The 18,904-nt window shown below is 41.5% G+C and overlaps 2 long non-coding RNA genes across 3 annotated transcripts; both read right to left on the bottom strand.

Moving 5' to 3' along the window:
• Positions 1-5,274: 5,274 nt before the first annotated feature.
• Positions 5,275-7,094, bottom strand: LOC140591770 (uncharacterized). Its single transcript, XR_011992074.1, has 4 exons — positions 6,203-7,094; positions 5,833-5,987; positions 5,610-5,720; positions 5,275-5,428 (listed from the first exon to the last, which is right to left on the bottom strand). It is a non-coding gene; the product is annotated as an uncharacterized lncRNA (long non-coding RNA).
• Positions 7,095-7,599: 505 nt separating this feature from the next.
• Positions 7,600-12,824, bottom strand: LOC140591769 (uncharacterized). 2 transcript variants are annotated; one of them, XR_011992072.1, is made up of 10 exons: positions 11,593-12,824; positions 11,196-11,335; positions 10,888-11,092; positions 10,741-10,781; positions 10,369-10,562; positions 10,138-10,279; positions 9,392-10,039; positions 9,041-9,121; positions 8,702-8,787; positions 7,600-7,695 (listed from the first exon to the last, which is right to left on the bottom strand). It is a non-coding gene; the product is annotated as an uncharacterized lncRNA (long non-coding RNA). The 2 variants fall into 2 exon arrangements; XR_011992073.1 differs by having other exon boundaries at positions 9,392-9,477.
• Positions 12,825-18,904: the final 6,080 nt, after the last annotated feature.

Genomic DNA, 18,904 nt, shown 5'->3' with positions numbered 1-18,904 from the left:
TAGAATAATGCCATCAAACGTGTCTGTTAAGCATATCACAGCGGACATACACGGAGGAAACATGGGGTAGAATCAAACAGGCCACAGGCTTTGAGATAGGCTGGCTCCCCAAGCTATTGCCCCCATTTAGCCCGAATGTCATAGACCTCTCCCCCCCCCCACATCCTGACAAAGATGTATTTAGTTGTATTTTGTTATCAGGGTGATCGTCCGTTCGCAGGCCACTTTGGCCATGTGGTGTAGTCATAAACCGTCGCGGATGTTTACCCGAAACCGGGGCATCAAACAAAGAATAAGGATTCCTTAGACAACCCATTTCAAAATATGGCAGCAACAAACGGAGTGCCCAGTTATTTCAAATAAACCATGACCTTTTTTTTAAAGTATTGAAGCACTTTTCTACCAATGTGAATAATAAACATTTTAGACAAAAAAAATCAACGAATAACGCTGGTAATTCGTTGTCAAAATGAGCGTACGGCATTAGCCCAGAAGAGGGGTGGCAATTTGCATATGTGAAAGCCTATGTGAATGAGACACAGGTCCAAAACTTTTAACTAGAGACACAATATTTAAGTAGAGGCATACCCAAGCGAAACAAGAGAAAGTGTGAAACAAGCACAACTACTTTAGCCCAAGTTTTTAAAAATGAGAAAAAGCCGTAATCAGTTTAACAGTTTTATTTCAATGTCAAAGAGAAAAAAAAACACTTCACCAAAGGCGAAGATCCATCCATAGCGGCTCTGGGTCCCGTCAGCGTAGCACAAAGCTAGCGTGATCTAGGCTGCCATTATCCAAGGAGCAGGGCCAGGCGCGTGCCACCCGTTTGAACAATGCGGGCGAAATAACTGCCTTATGGGATGCGAAGCTTGCGCATGCGCAGTGACGCAGACGCGCCTTTCAAAATGGCGGCGGCAGCAACACACGCGAAAGATCGATCTCCTGTATTTTCTTAGTTTTATTCTAAACAAGATGCCCTGATTTCATTTAAATACATTTAATAGCTGTAGGAACTAGTGAGCGGTATTTAGCAACATGCTATGTTAGAATAATGCCATCAAACGTGTCTGTTAAGCATATCACAGCGGACATACACGGAGGAAACATGGGGTAGAATCAAACAGGCCACAGGCTTTGAGATAGGCTGGCTCCCCAAGCTATTGCCCCCATTTAGCCCGAATGTCATAGACCTCTCCCCCCCCCCCCACATCCTGACAAAGATGTATTTAGTTGTATTTTGTTATCAGGGTGATCGTCCGTTCGCAGGCCACTTTGGCCATGTGGTGTAGTCATAAACCGTCGCGGATGTTTACCCGAAACCGGGGCATCAAACAAAGAATAAGGATTCCTTAGACAACCCATTTCAAAATATGGCAGCAACAAACGGAGTGCCCAGTTATTTCAAATAAACCATGACCTTTTTTTTAAAGTATTGAAGCACTTTTCTACCAATGTGAATAATAAACATTTTAGACAAAAAAAATCAACGAATAACGCTGGTAATTCGTTGTCAAAATGAGCGTACGGCATTAGCCCAGAAGAGGGGTGGCAATTTGCATATGTGAAAGCCTATGTGAATGAGACACAGGTCCAAAACTTTTAACTAGAGACACAATATTTAAGTAGAGGCATACCCAAGCGAAACAAGAGAAAGTGTGAAACAAGCACAACTACTTTAGCCCAAGTTTTTAAAAATGAGAAAAAGCCGTAATCAGTTTAACAGTTTTATTTCAATGTCAAAGAGAAAAAAAAACACTTAACCAAAGGCGAAGATCCATCCATAGCGGCTCTGGGTCCCGTCAGCGTAGCACAAAGCTAGCGTGATCTAGGCTGCCATTATCCAAGGAGCAGGGCCAGGCGCGTGCCACCCGTTTGAACAATGCGGGCGAAATAACTGCCTTATGGGATGCGAAGCTTGCGCATGCGCAGTGACGCAGACGCGCCTTTCAAAATGGCGGCGGCAGCAACACACGCGAAAGATCGATCTCCTGTATTTTCTTAGTTTTATTCTAAACAAGATGCCCCGATTTCATTTAAATACATTTAATAGCTGTAGGAACTAGTGAGCGGTATTTAGCAACATGCTATGTTAGAATAATGCCATCAAACGTGTCTGTTAAGCATATCACAGCGGACATACACGGAGGAAACATGGGGTAGAATCAAACAGGCCACAGGCTTTGAGATAGGCTGGCTCCCCAAGCTATTGCCCCCATTTAGCCCGAATGTCATAGACCTCTCCCCCCCCCCACATCCTGACAAAGATGTATTTAGTTGTATTTTGTTATCAGGGTGATCGTCCGTTCGCAGGCCACTTTGGCCATGTGGTGTAGTCATAAACCGTCGCGGATGTTTACCCGAAACCGGGGCATCAAACAAAGAATAAGGATTCCTTAGACAACCCATTTCAAAATATGGCAGCAACAAACGGAGTGCCCAGTTATTTCAAATAAACCATGACCTTTTTTTAAAGTATTGAAGCACTTTTCTACCAATGTGAATAATAAACATTTTAGACAAAAAAAATCAACGAATAACGCTGGCAATTCGTTGTCAAAATGAGCGTAAGGCATTAGCCCAGAAGAGGGGTGGCAATTTGCATATGTGAAAGCCTATGTGAATGAGACACAGGTCCCAAACTTTTAACTAGAGACACAATATTTAAGTAGAGGCATACCCAAGCGAAACAAGAGAAAGTGTGAAACAAGCACAACTATTTTAGCGGTGAGGGTAAAATGCGGACCGTTTACAAACAGCGGATTCCGTGTTTAATAGTGTTGAGGCAATGTTTTCTAGCCATTTAAGAAAGGCAGCAAAGGTTTTTTTTTATACCTTTAAACATTAACAAAAACCGCTAATGTCTTTTCTTTAAAATTTTCAAGTCTATTTCTGTCTGGTTTTTCGCGATAAGTTGCGTGAACGCCTGAGTTAGTGTGTTTTTGGGGCTTGGATACACATCGAGGTCCTGACAGAAATAATTATGTCTGCTTTCACAAACCTAAAGTTAAACTTTAAAGCCCATCGGCGTGTGTGTGTGTGTGTGTGTGTGTGTGTGCTTGTGCACATGAGCACAAGCACATGGTTCAATGTAACTGTAGCAGCTTATTCCATTCATTCATTGTGCACATACACACATACACTCACCTAAAGGATTATTAGGAACACCATACTAATATGGTGTTTGACCCCCTTTCGCCTTCAGAACTGCCTTAATTCTACGTGGCATTGATTCAACAAGGTGCTGAAAGCATTCTTTAGAAATGTTGGCCCATATTGATAGGATAGCATCTTGCAGTTGATGGAGATTTGTGGGATGCACATCCAGGGCACGAAGCTCCCGTTCCAACACATCCCGAAGATGCTCTATTGGGTTGAGATCTGGTGACTGTTGGGGCCATTGTAGTACAGTGAACTCACTGTCATGTTCAAGAAATCAATTTGAAATGATTCGAGCTTTGTGACATGGTGCATTATCCTGCTGGAAGTAGCCATCAGAGGATGGGTACATGGTGGTCATAAAGGGATGGACATGGTCAGAAACAATGCTCAGGTAGGCCGTGGCATTTAAACGATGCCCAATTGGCACTAAGGGGCCTAAAGTGTGCCAAGAAAACATCCCCCACACCATTACACCACCACCAGCAGCCTGCACAGTGGTAACAAGGCATGATGGATCCATGTTCTCATTCTGTTTACGCCAAATTCTGACTCTACCATTTGAATGTCTCAACAGAAATCGAGACTCATCAGACCAGGCAACATTTTTCCAGTCTTCAACTGTCCAATTTTGGTGAGCTCGTGCAAATTGTAGCCTCTTTTTCCTATTTGTAGTGGAGATGAGTGGTACCCGGTGGGGTCTTCTGCTGTTGTAGCCCATCCGCCTCAAGGTTGTGCGTGTTGTGGCTTCACAAATGCTTTGCTGCATACCTCGGTTGTAACGAGTGGTTATTTCAGCCAAAGTTGCTCTTCTATCAGCTTGAATCAGTCGGACCATTCTCCTCTGACCTCTAGCATCAACAAGGCATTTTCGCCCAACGGGACTGCCGCATACTGGATGTTTTTCCCTTTGCACACCATTCTTTGTAAACCCTAGAAATGGTTGTGCGTGAAAATCCCAGTAACTGAGCAGATTGTGAAATACTCAGACCGGCCCGTCTGGCACCAACAACTATGCCACGCTCAAAATTGCTTAAATCACCTTTCTTTCCCATTCTGACATTCAGTTTGGAGTTCAGGAGATTGTCTTGACCAGGACCACACCCCTAAATGCATTGAAGCAACTGCCATGTGATTGGTTGATTAGATAATTGCATTAATGAGAAATTGAACAGGTGTTCCTAATAATCCTTTAGGTGAGCATATATGCTATGTCTAGATCTCCTGGGGAAATCAAGAGTGTTGCCCACAAACATTGTTCAGCTTTTGGCCTAACATGGTCCTTGCGTGTTTTAAAGTTGCGTGAAGTGGAGTGAGGAGCATTCTGAACATCAAACTATTTTAAGATAAATTGTCTGTAACAGGAAATTTAGTTTCTCAATTTATTTCTTATATATTATTTTGTTAATTATTGAGTTCAAAGTTTTGTAGTAAATGGTGATATTGTCATCAATTTGGTGATAATGCGAGCCAAACATTTCTCGAAAATGACATTTGCATACAGTAAGTAAAACATTCTGAAATCATATTTCTATTTTATTCTGCTGCTGCTTACATGTTTACATCTCTGTCTCTCTCGCTCTCTCTCCCCAGGACAGTGAAAGTAGGACTATTTACCCTTGTTTATGTAGCTGTAGGATGGCCATAATATAGTTTCAATCCGATATCGATGTAATGCTTGTCTGTGATGATTGGTTAACATATTGATTGGTGTATTAATATAGCCGGAAAGTAATAAAACCCATTGCAATCAAGTATACAGTGCCTTATAAAAGTATTCAGTTATCATAATTTTACTCAATTACAAAGGATAGTTAAACGTTTTCCAAATGAGCATTTTATTGCATTTCCAAAGGCACTGTAACTTATTTCTGTGCCAACATTAAAATTAAATAAACTTATGATTTAATGTCGATATGAGATGACAAATTATTCACAAATGATACAGAGGTGCCACTCATTTCCACATACAGTAACTCATCACAATTGGGTGCCACTGTGCTTTTTAATGAAAAGCTGATAAAACTTAAAATGTGGTTCGGTCATGTGTGTAGTCTGTGTGTAGACAAGGAAACAGAGGCATAGTAGCTGTTATTTTTTTATTCCAAAGTCATCCAATTTGCTATTTTCCTTACATACCCACCCATTCACTCACTCACTCACTGACCCACCCACCCATTCACACACCCAAGTCTTCCGTAAGGTGTTTGCAGAACTCGCTGCAGAACCCAGGCTGTGTGAAGTTCCCCTCGTCTTCCACGCCCAATGTAGCCTATGGGACAATAAATAATAAGCAAGCATACTTAGTATCAAAACAGAGCAACAATGTTTTTCATTGCATACTTTCAAGAAAATATTCAGGACCTGACACACAATAAATTGTTCTGGTGACTTTCTTTTTGCAACCACTGACTTCAGCAACAATTGTCAACATTCTTACACAGTATGCATACCTGGTAAGCTGTTCTTATAAGTCTCTAGACAGTGCTGGCAGCATTCCAGGCGATACAATCGTCGGAATTGTGCTTGATAGGCCGCACTGTACAGTTTCCATGGGACTACACCTGTAGGTTTCAAATTTAAGAATGATTCATTAGAGTAAAATCCCTTGTTAATGGGAATACAAACATCCTAACTCAAAGGGTATTCAAATATCATAATATGTTTTATACCTACTGTCAAGCCACTGAAAATGCGCTCGGGCACGGAATGTTTCCCTTCCGACTAAGATCCAAAAAAAGGTGACAAACAAGTGACAGCTTTAAAAAAGCTTTGTCACCCTCGAACAGGACTACTTCTAAAAGGATATCCTCCAGGACGTCGAGGGGGATCTGTGAAAGAAATCATACAAGCACGCAAATATTATTTTACAATAGTTCTGTAATATAACAAAAACAGACAAAAATAGCATGACTTCTACATTCCAACTCCAACTGCTTAAAATGAAGCTCATTGTTTTCACATTTTTGTAGGGTACAGCACAGTAAGCACAGAGAAAAAAAGAGAAAAACAGCAGGTTCAGCTGTAAGATCAGCTACATAAATACCTGTTCAATGGAGATGGAACCCATTCCTCCTCCTCTACCATCTGTGCTTTCAACACATTGAATTTTCCTAAAAGAAATTATATTGTCACAACTATTGTAAAACTATGACATATTGTAATGGTATCACATAGAGTTGACTCCACCTGAGGGCACAGGTGTAAAACAATTTGATCACGTTGGGCACCAGACCTGGAAAAAGGCAGTCATGATACTACCAGCTTGTCAGACTGAAAGGCTTATATGCATATGGGTCAGAACAATGCATCAGAGTGATAAATATTACAGCATCAACTTTGTAAGGTGTATCAATCCCCACTAGGGTTGTAACGGTATACCGGTATGGCGGTTTATTGTGATATTGACATGTACGATTATCATATCATGCACATTTGCCTATCCGCGGTTTGGAAAAAAAAAAAAGAAACCAGATCTCACCTGCGCTGCTGTGTATATGCAACTTCTTTCCGCTTTACTGCTTAGACTCCACCCATAAATGCACAGCGGCGAAAATGTCCGATAGTGGCTGCAAATTCTAATCTCTATTTCCCGCCGAAAAAAAAATTAAAATCTGCAGTATGGGAATATTTTGGGTATCCGAAAAATGATCGTGGGGTGGATATCCAGTTTGCAAGAAATGTGGACGAACAGTGGCCGCAAAAGGAGGAAATACGTCGAACATGTTCTCCCATATTCGCGAACACCATCCCTCCGTGAAGATAAAGGTAAGTTCCATTTATAACTTAAAGCCGTATTATTTCTGTGATGCAGAGGGAATCCCGGAATCCAGTCATGTAATTGGAGTCAATTACAGTATAATTCAGATGCCACGTAAAATGTCCGATTTGATAGATAGATGGATGAATAAATCAAAATATAGCTGTGCAGCAAATTAAATCGCGATGTGCGTCTGTGAATATACAGCGCAAAAAGGCTGCCGCTTGCTCATTAACCAACTACCCCCCCCCCCCCCCCACACACACACACACACACACACACACACACACAGCGGCACAGATGATTATTTTGTCCTCCAGGTTCGTGTGCCGCCCCCCATAGAATCCCTCCCGGCGCCCTCCCAACTTCATCCCTTATCGTCTCCGCTCGCCCATCCTCTAGAAAAACGCTTTATTTAGATTATTTTTGTTTTCCTCCAAGTTCGTGTGCCGCCCCCCACGTGACATGAAAAAGTGCCGCCCCGGGCGGCTGCCCCGTTCGCCCATGCCTAAAACCGCCACTGCATGATGGTCATGGTTTTTAAAGCGTCTGCTGTCTCATTCACTATGTGAAGACGTGAACACATGAACATATCCAGAGCTACTCTCAAGAGAACACTTAATGATCATTTTATAATTTTATTTAAAAGAATAATCATCAAATACACTAACTGAAAACTCATAGGTGTTTAGTACAAGTGGACACATTCTCTCACCTCAGCGGTCAAGATTGAGCCCTGAAAATCTCAACATGCTTACATTTCTTCATCATAATCTGACCTGAAAAAAAGCAAAGAAATGCATGCTGCTATGATAATCTCAGGAAAATATTAACAAACATGACCCTGCACATATTGCTCTCCCATATATGCTGTTAAAGAGGAAGGACAGTTTGATTTATTCTTGTCTAATATAAAGAGAAATAACTTATTCCTTATTTTGTTCAAATGGGAGATGCGCAGCTTTATTTTATTTATTTTTCCCCCAAAAGTTAGACTCATACTTCCATAAGTTTTTTTTATTTTCATTAAAAAAAAGTTTGTTACAATAAACCATGTTCATCCAAAAACCATATCTCTTTTTATTCATTTAAGGGTCATTGTAGCTGATGATTATACTAATAATAATGATAGTTTAATACCGTATACCACGAAACCGTGATATTTTCTGAGACGATTATCATACCGTGAAAATCTCATACCGTTACAACCCTAATCCCCACCTTCAGATCAGATCACTAAGACCAATTAATCTGACTCCATTAAATTATGCTGCTGTTTGTAATAGGGTCAGTGGTGGCCTAATGGATAGGGAAGTGCACTTGTAATCGAAAGGTGCCACTGAAGTACCCTGAGCAAGGTACCACCCCCAAGCACTGCTCTCCTCTGCAATGTCATGGTGTCATATAGGTTAAATGCAGAGTACACATTTTGTTGTTGTGCACTGTGTGCTGTGGTGTGTCAATGACAACTAATCACTTCACTTATATGCCATGCACTACGAGGCATCACAGAAAATATTTAAAAAGTATGACACAAAAGGAATTGTATTACTGATTAATGAATAGTTTGTTTCCAAGTTATAAATAATATAATAACCGATACATTAGATGTTAAAAGTTATAACACCCATAAACAATGACAACTGTATTACATGAAATGGTTGCCAATTGTTAAATGGTTTCCAAATTTGCGACTAAGAGAGCCCATGCGGCAATCAATCAAATGAGTCAATCAATATATAAACAAACAAACAAATACGGAGGAACAAAACATAAAACATGCACCTCTGAGTCTCTGATTTCCGATCGGGCACTTGTGTGCTCCAGATGTGGTAGTCCCCAGCAGTCATCACTGCACACTGGTAGATCTCCTGTCATACATATCAGACCATGCATGAAAATATTAACCAAATAAGTGTTTCACCACATTTCTGTGATACTGAGCCATCTTATGAAGCATATAACACTTTCTTAGGGTGGCTGAAGGTTGGTATACATTTAGCTGCAGATCAAGTACCCACTGCAAACATACATAAGTATACATATTCTAAAAAACATGGATGTGTTAAGGTTTTTATTAAGTTGTACAACCAGGCCCTCAAAAAATATATATTGTCTTCATACCAGGGGATGCTGCAGTTGTCATACCATGAGCTGGTGCTGCTGTTGTTGTTTGTGCTTGTTCGGCTGGTGCTTCAGCTGGTGCTGCAAAAAAGCACATTTTAAACCAAATGATTTAGAATGAGTTAAATCGGTTGTACTGCATGCATTTCTCATCAACGCTATGCTGTCTAGCATTTCTGACAGATTTGTAAGTTATAGCTTTATGATCTTTCAAATTGCAAAATAAACATGAGGAATCACCTACAATTAAAAGACAAATATAACTTCACGGCACCGGACAGCAAAATTACATAAACATGACATAAACATGACATTACCACTAATAATTTAGAATGAGGGTGGAATACATACCCAAAACTGTCTGACCATTGGAATTTAACTGTATGTCCACTCCTTTGCCCAATCTCTTCTTCATGCTTTCTATGGTTCTTGAATTTCTAGCATTGTTGTAGTGACACAAAATATTTCGCATCAAAAAGACATGCGATGAGGGAGTCATCATGTTGAGAAAATGATTGTTTTTCCTCATTCCAGCAAAGAGCTGTTCAGCACACGGGCTGTTGATCCAACCACGTAACTCTGGGACCAGTTCCACCTTTCGCAAGACATCCCTGGCATCTTTTGAGTTTGCCTCATGAAATCTATCATAAAGAGCATAATGCTCAGACGATCCAGTTATAGGGTGGCCATTTTCATCAGGAACTGGCTTCTTGGTGACTAGCCATGGCAAGCTCACTTTTATCTGTCCAGTAGTGGCACATCTGATGTTATCTTCAGTAGGCTCAAGTAACCTACCCCCATGAGGTTTGAAGGGTAATGATTCTGGATCTCTTAGGTTGGTATGTGTTGCCAACCCTCTCGCAAAATCATATAATACAATGTTTGGAAAATGTTTCATCGACAATAAAAGGTCAGCAAAGTCCCGGGGGCTCTCAGCCCTTATGTTGAACTTAACACCATACACCACAGCACAAGGACAGGTGACCACAGCCCATCCACCTGTTTAAGGAAACTGTAAATCAGAGTGCAACCATTCCAAGTAATGAAACTAAGAACTGTCTGTAAAAACGGTCTCTCAGTAATAGAACACAACTTACCAGAAGCTCCCCAGATCTGTGAAAACACCTTATCATAACTCGCTCTGTTCTTCATTTCTTGTTGAAGTCTCGTTACCAGGTCCATCCGTGAGCCTTTGGGGTCTATGCCACACTGTCGGCACAGAGCACGCACAGCTTCCATCTATAATGAACATTAGTATAGTTGGTCTGGCGTGGTTCAAAAACACACATCTTTGACAAAACTGACAAAAATTGACTTAAGTTCAGTACCTTGAGCTTAAGAAGTTCATCAGTCAGTCGGTCCTCTGTGAGGTTAAACTCAGATTCCTCCTTTGCACTACAAGCAGAATACACTTCTTTGTATTCAGTGTTGAGTACAACATCCCTATCTCTTGTGTGAGGACCAATCCACGGAGCCCAACTATGGTAACTGGGATGGACGACAAATGGGTTTGACTTGTTGCCTTTAAATGATGTTAGAAAATATTATTAACATAACAGTACATTATTCCACGATAAACAAAGTAAATGCTAGAATACTGTCATCCCACCTAGAACATTGTGCGGACTGTACTTACTTGGGACCAACCCACGGCTGATCATTTCAAGGGAAACCATCTCCCAGAAATTTTCAACACTTACCTTTCCATCAAAAGTCTGAGATGGTTCCTCAATGCTGCTCACTAAGGAAAGCAAGACTTAAGTAAGCATGTTCCAAACAGTCATAGCTGGATATGTGGTGCTTGAAACAATGTAAGACTAAGAAAATGAATAAATGTGTTCACTTACCAGGCATGCTAAAAACGCCCTTCTCATGAAGGTCCATCACAACAGATACTGGATGATAACCACACGATACACAAGCATATGTGTAACCGAGGTCTGACAGTGCTTCAAAGCTTAAATAAGCCTGCAGGACCCTTTCCCTGGATGGATAGGTTTTACCAGAGGTCTTCTCCAACACATCCATGGCACTCCCTACTGCCTGATGAGTCTGTGAAATTGATGTATGACATTTAAAGGCTTTACAATATATTATTTTGATAAAGTATTCGTAATTGTTTTAAATGATTAAAACAACAGAACATGGTTCCTACCTGAAGTGTATTGCGTAGAAAATGGCACATGTATATGGACAGAAGTGTGTGGTCATCGAAATTGTGGACACCATCAGTCCACTCCTGGTATCGATATGCCATACCACACCTGTAGCACCATTTTCTGTACACTGAAATTCCTAATGGACACAAGCACCAGTAAATGTTACACATTTATCTTTCACCATTTTACACTGTGACATGTCTCTATACTTTGCACAGTACTAAAAGCCAGTGTATGAAATTATCTCAGTAAGCATACAAGTGTGAATTGCTGGGAAGGAGGCTAAGCTGCTGATAGTGGAAGTCATGGCTACACTGACATTTACAGTACATGTAGTGAGTAATGAAATGTTAAAATATCGATAATAAATATTTAAATAAAGAGAGAACATACCTTCTATGACATCAGTGATTGTTAGGATTTTAGCCTTAGATGTAATCAGCACAGGTTCGCTTAGAGGAGTGGGCTCTAAACATTCTGAGCAAAAGGTTTCTGATGGTATGAAGTGCACAGGGAAATGAATGGTCTTGACCACGTCTGAGGGGAAAATCGCAGGCAGTTTCTTCTTATGAAAAATGTATTGAACCATCCGCGACAGATTTTTGCCTTCAGGTGAGTATGGAGCTCCTTCTTCTAGGTCAAAACTTTCCATGTCAATTGGAAAATGTTCTGTGATGTTCTCCTCCACACTTCTGGTTTTTCTGAAGAGTGCCTGGTCTGTTTCAAATAAATGCCACTTGGCAACATATTTAGGTATGCATGACTGCCTTGGGTTCGCGCAAGGACAATGCCATGAAATGATTTTAGAATTGTACCTTACCACCACTCTGCCAAGCCGGCTGTAATAGGAGATAGTTGACTCGTATACAGAAATGTGCTTTTTGTAGGGGGGTCCACACACAGTCACCAGACAGGACAACGGGACTCCTGCATCATTTGCTTCTCTCTGACGTACCAAACACCTTTCCTTTTTGTCTTCCCCAAACCACTTGTCATGTACCATCACCTGCAAAACATCCTCTGTAAGTGATGGAGTGTCCATTCTGGCTGGAGGGCAGTACACGAGGGACTGAATGTGGTGGCACTCAAATGGACGAAGGTTTGACCTCTCTGCAAACTCTGCATTAATTCTGCAGATATCCAGCTCACACATTGTTTTTTGTTCAGGACCCCATGTCCTTTTAATGACACGTACTGGTGTGCTGGGTGCTATAAAAGACTTTGCTACTGCAAACACTCCATTTGTGTAATCAACACACTGAGCACTGAGGTGGTTCTGTGCCGTAATGTCCATTTTGATGGGAGTGTGACGTCTTCGAAGATGTATCCGTAGGTTCCGTCTATTAAGGATTAGGCCACAGCTAGTACACTTCACTGTTTTCTGCTTTCTTTGGGTGAGAGGGTGGTAGTGCTGGTGCTGCTGAGGAGCCAGGATCAGAGGAACATGAAGAAAGTGAGGGGTGGAGGATGGGGACTGGGGGAGGGGGACATGCAGCTTCAGAAGCAGTAAAGGAGGGAGCAGGAGAGGCGGGAGGTGACTGATGCGCTTCCGTTGTGGTTGGCTTGGTTTCACTGATGCATTGGGATACATGATGTTTAAACTGGTCTTTGCGTATTATTGTTTGGCTGCAATAAAGACAATGAAAGTGTCCTGTGGGTCTGCAATAATTGTTGCATTTGCTGATGAAGAAACCTGCAAGACGGCAACATGAAGACCAAAGCTATCAACAGAAAAGAAAGGTATACACAGAACGGGACTGGGGGAGTGAGGTCAGGAGTAGCTGATCAGAAAGTTACAGTGTCAAACAAAACACAAACATAGGTAAATTAGCTTACCAATATTCACATGACTTCAGGGACTCCCACTAAGGAACTCCACATCATTTTGTCTATCTTGATTGTAAGAAGTGCATTCTACATTTAAGCATGTGTATGTTTTAAAACCACCAAAATCAATAGACCAATAAACATCATTAGGAATTACCTCTATGCTGTACTGCATGTCTCACGTGGCTCTGAATGTGTGTTGTAAATTTGAATTGTTGGTCAGTTGCATAAGTGCAGCATGGGCATCTGAACACACCGTCTAGGCAAAACCTTGTTGCATCAGGACTGGCCTGTAAATGCGTTGGATGCTTTAAAACATAAACAATAAAACATTGTGTAAACTTACTGTTACTCTGAGGTGCACGCTCATTCTAACAACATAACATGCATGCAGAAGTAATGCAGCTTGTAAGGTTATCAGGCTGTGATATCGATAAAATATCTTATAGAGCATTCATATCATCAGCATTAACTTGAGTATCCTGAGCATCATAATATAGCCTAAACATCTGCATAATTAACAATCATAATATACTATTTTTACATAAATACCATTGAGGTTGTTGGTGTAATTTAATAATATATCGGTCACATACTCCATAACTCTTAATAAAACAATTCGGTCATCATAATCAGAAAAACTCAAAAGCACCTGTCGTAGTCTGTTTTCTACATATGCATTTGTGATAAATATTTTGCAATATTGTCATATAATTTTTAGGACATAAGGCCCAGACCTGCGGTCCCTGAAACAAAAGAGAAACAACCTAGCAGCAAAACGTACCGTCTGCATTTTCTAGTGTTACGCCCTAAAACAAAACATATATACATGATTTATTTATTCAAATTTCATTTTAGTCTATTCAATGTGTTACCCTTCTCATGTTCTGAATCTAAGGGCATTTCAAGTCCGGAAATTTTAACTAGAGACACAATATTTAAGTAGAGGCATACCCAATTTCATTTTAGTCTATTCAATGTGTTACCCTTCTCATGTTCTGAATCTAAGGGCATTTCAAGTCCGGAAATTTTAACTAGAGACACAATATTTAAGTAGAGGCATACCCAAGCGAAACAAGAGAAAGTGTGAAACAAGCACAACTACTTTAGCCCAAGTTTTTAAAAATGAGAAAAAGCCGTAATCAGTTTAACAGTTTTATTTCAATGTCAAAGAGAAAAAAAAACACTTCACCAAAGGCGAAGATCCATCCATAGCGGCTCTGGGTCCCGTCAGTGTAGCACAAAGCTAGCGTGATCTAGGCTGCCATTATCCAAGGAGCAGGGCCAGGCGCGTGCCACCCGTTTGAACAATGCGGGCGAAATAACTGCCTTATGGGATGCGAAGCTTGCGCATGCGCAGTGACGCAGACGCGCCTTTCAAAATGGCGGCGGCAGCAACACACGCGAAAGATCGATCTCCTGTATTTTCTTAGTTTTATTCTAAACAAGATGCCCCGATTTCATTTAAATACATTTAATAGCTGTAGGAACTAGTGAGCGGTATTTAGCAACATGCTATGTTAGAATAATGCCATCAAACGTGTCTGTTAAGCATATCACAGCGGACATACACGGAGGAAACATGGGGTAGAATCAAACAGGCCACAGGCTTTGAGATGGGGGCAATAGCTTGGGGAGCCAGCCTATTTAGCCCGAATGTCATAGACCTCCCCCCCCCCACATCCTGACAAAGATGTATTTAGTTGTATTTTGTTATCAGGGTGATCGTCCGTTCGCAGGCCACTTTGGCCATGTGGTGTAGTCATAAACCGTCGCGGATGTTTACCCGAAACCGGGCATCAAACAAAGAATAAGGATTCCTTAGACAACCCATTTCAAAATATGGCAGCAACAAACGGAGTGCCCAGTTATTTCAAATAAACCATGACCTTTTTTTTAAAGTATTGAAGCACTTTTCTACCAATGTGAATAATAAACATTTTAGACAAAAAAAATCAACGAATAACGCTGGTAATTCGTTGTCAAAATGAGCGTACGGCATTAGCCCAGAAGAGGGGTGGCAATTTGCATATGTGAAAGCCTATGTGAATGAGACACAGGTCCAAAACTTTTAACTAGAGACACAATATTTAAGTAGAGGCATACCCAAGCGAAACAAGAGAAAGTGTGAAACAAGCACAACTACTTTAGCCCAAGTTTTTAAAAATGAGAAAAAGCCGTAATCAGTTTAACAGTTTTATTTCAATGTCAAAGAGAAAAAAAAACACTTCACCAAAGGCGAAGATCCATCCATAGCGGCTCTGGGTCCCGTCAGCGTAGCACAAAGCTAGCGTGATCTAGGCTGCCATTATCCAAGGAGCAGGGCCAGGCGCGTGCCACCCGTTTGAACAATGCGGGCGAAATAACTGCCTTATGGGATGCGAAGCTTGCGCATGCGCAGTGACGCAGACGCGCCTTTCAAAATGGCGGCGGCAGCAACACACGCGAAAGATCGATCTCCTGTATTTTCTTAGTTTTATTCTAAACAAGATGCCCCGATTTCATTTAAATACATTTAATAGCTGTAGGAACTAGTGAGCGGTATTTAGCAACATGCTATGTTAGAATAATGCCATCAAACGTGTCTGTTAAGCATATCACAGCGGACATACACGGAGGAAACATGGGGTAGAATCAAACAGGCCACAGGCTTTGAGATAGGCTGGCTCCCCAAGCTATTGCCCCCATTTAGCCCGAATGTCATAGACCTCTCCCCCCCCCCCACATCCTGACAAAGATGTATTTAGTTGTATTTTGTTATCAGGGTGATCGTCCGTTCGCAGGCCACTTTGGCCATGTGGTGTAGTCATAAACCGTCGCGGATGTTTACCCGAAACCGGGGCATCAAACAAAGAATAAGGATTCCTTAGACAACCCATTTCAAAATATGGCAGCAACAAACGGAGTGCCCAGTTATTTCAAATAAACCATGACCTTTTTTTTAAAGTATTGAAGCACTTTTCTACCAATGTGAATAATAAACACTTTAGACAAAAAAAATCAACGAATAACGCTGGTAATTCGTTGTCAAAATGAGCGTACGGCATTAGCCCAGAAGAGGGGTGGCAATTTGCATATGTGAAAGCCTATGTGAATGAGACACAGGTCCAAAACTTTTAACTAGAGACACAATATTTAAGTAGAGGCATACCCAAGCGAAACAAGAGAAAGTGTGAAACAAGCACAACTACTTTAGCCCAAGTTTTTAAAAATGAGAAAAAGCCGTAATCAGTTTAACAGTTTTATTTCAATGTCAAAGAGAAAAAAAAACACTTCACCAAAGGCGAAGATCCATCCATAGCGGCTCTGGGTCCCGTCAGCGTAGCACAAAGCTAGCGTGATCTAGGCTGCCATTATCCAAGGAGCAGGGCCAGGCGCGTGCCACCCGTTTGAACAATGCGGGCGAAATAACTGCCTTATGGGATGCGAAGCTTGCGCATGCGCAGTGACGCAGACGCGCCTTTCAAAATGGCGGCGGCAGCAACACACGCGAAAGATCGATCTCCTGTATTTTCTTAGTTTTATTCTAAACAAGATGCCCCGATTTCATTTAAATACATTTAATAGCTGTAGGAGCTAGTGAGCGGTATTTAGCAACATGCTATGTTAGAATAATGCCATCAAACGTGTCTGTTAAGCATATCACAGCGGACATACACGGAGGAAACATGGGGTAGAATCAAACAGGCCACAGGCTTTGAGATAGGCTGGCTCCCCAAGCTATTGCCCCCATTTAGCCCGAATGTCATAGACCTCCCCCCCCCCCCCACATCCTGACAAAGATGTATTTAGTTGTATTTTGTTATCAGGGTGATCGTCCGTTCGCAGGCCACTTTGGCCATGTGGTGTAGTCATAAACCGTCGCGGATGTTTACCCGAAACCGGGGCATCAAACAAAGAATAAGGATTCCTTAGACAACCCATTTCAAAATATGGCAGCAACAAACGGAGTGCCCAGTTATTTCAAATAAACCATGACCTTTTTTTAAAGTATTGAAGCACTTTTCTACCAATGTGAATAATAAACATTTTAGACAAAAAAAATCAACGAATAACGCTGGCAATTCGTTGTCAAAATGAGCGTAAGGCATTAGCCCAGAAGAGGGGTGGCAATTTGCATATGTGAAAGCCTATGTGAATGAGACACAGGTCCCAAACTTTTAACTAGAGACACAATATTTAAGTAGAGGCATACCCAAGCGAAACAAGAGAAAGTGTGAAACAAGCACAACTATTTTAGCGGTGAGGGTAAAATGCGGACCGTTTACAAACAGCGGATTCCGTGTTTAATAGTGTTGAGGCAATGTTTTCTAGCCATTTAAGAAAGGCAGCAAAGGTTTTTTTTTATACCTTTAAACATTAACAAAAACCGCTAATGTCTTTTCTTTAAAATTTTCAAGTCTATTTCTGTCTGGTTTTTCGCGATAAGTTGCGTGAACGCCTGAGTTAGTGTGTTTTTGGGGCTTGGATACACATCGAGGTCCTGACAGAAATAATTATGTCTGCTTTCACAAACCTAAAGTTAAACTTTAAAGCCCATCGGCGTGTGTGTGTGTGTGTGTGTGTGTGTGTGTGTGCTTGTGCACATGAGCACAAGCACATGGTTCAATGTAACTGTAGCAGCTTATTCCATTCATTCATTGTGCACATACACACATACACTCACCTAAAGGATTATTAGGAACACCATACTAATATGGTGTTTGACCCCCTTTCGCCTTCAGAACTGCCTTAATTCTACGTGGCATTGATTCAACAAGGTGCTGAAAGCATTCTTTAGAAATGTTGGCCCATATTGATAGGATAGCATCTTGCAGTTGATGGAGATTTGTGGGATGCACATCCAGGGCACGAAGCTCCCGTTCCAACACATCCCGAAGATGCTCTATTGGGTTGAGATCTGGTGACTGTTGGGGCCATTGTAGTACAGTGAACTCACTGTCATGTTCAAGAAATCAATTTGAAATGATTCGAGCTTTGTGACATGGTGCATTATCCTGCTGGAAGTAGCCATCAGAGGATGGGTACATGGTGGTCATAAAGGGATGGACATGGTCAGAAACAATGCTCAGGTAGGCCGTGGCATTTAAACGATGCCCAATTGGCACTAAGGGGCCTAAAGTGTGCCAAGAAAACATCCCCCACACCATTACACCACCACCAGCAGCCTGCACAGTGGTAACAAGGCATGATGGATCCATGTTCTCATTCTGTTTACGCCAAATTCTGACTCTACCATTTGAATGTCTCAACAGAAATCGAGACTCATCAGACCAGGCAACATTTTTCCAGTCTTCAACTGTCCAATTTTGGTGAGCTCGTGCAAATTGTAGCCTCTTTTTCCTATTTGTAGTGGAGATGAGTGGTACCCGGTGGGGTCTTCTGCTGTTGTAGCCCATCCGCCTCAAGGTTGTGCGTGTTGTGGCTTCACAAATGCTTTGCTGCATACCTCGGTTGTAACGAGTGGTTATTTCAGCCAAAGTTGCTCTTCTATCAGCTTGAATCAGTCGGACCATTCTCCTCTGACCTCTAGCATCAACAAGGCATTTTCGCCCAACGGGACTGCCGCATACTGGATGTTTTTCCCTTTGCACACCATTCTTTGTAAACCCTAGAAATGGTTGTGTGTGAAAATCCCAGTAACTGAGCAGATTGTGAAATACTCAGACCGGCCCGTCTGGCACCAACAACTATGCCACGCTCAAAATTGCTTAAATCACCTTTCTTTCCCATTCTGACATTCAGTTTGGAGTTCAGGAGATTGTCTTGACCAGGACCACACCCCTAAATGCATTGAAGCAACTGCCATGTGATTGGTTGATTAGATAATTGCATTAATGAGAAATTGAACAGGTGTTCCTAATAATCCTTTAGGTGA

This window comes from Paramormyrops kingsleyae, chromosome 6 (genome assembly GCF_048594095.1).
Source record: "Paramormyrops kingsleyae isolate MSU_618 chromosome 6, PKINGS_0.4, whole genome shotgun sequence".
Classification (NCBI taxonomy): domain Eukaryota; kingdom Metazoa; phylum Chordata; class Actinopteri; order Osteoglossiformes; family Mormyridae; genus Paramormyrops; species Paramormyrops kingsleyae.
Note: the sequence above shows the minus strand (reverse complement) of the source record. Positions and strands in the feature narration are given on the sequence as shown.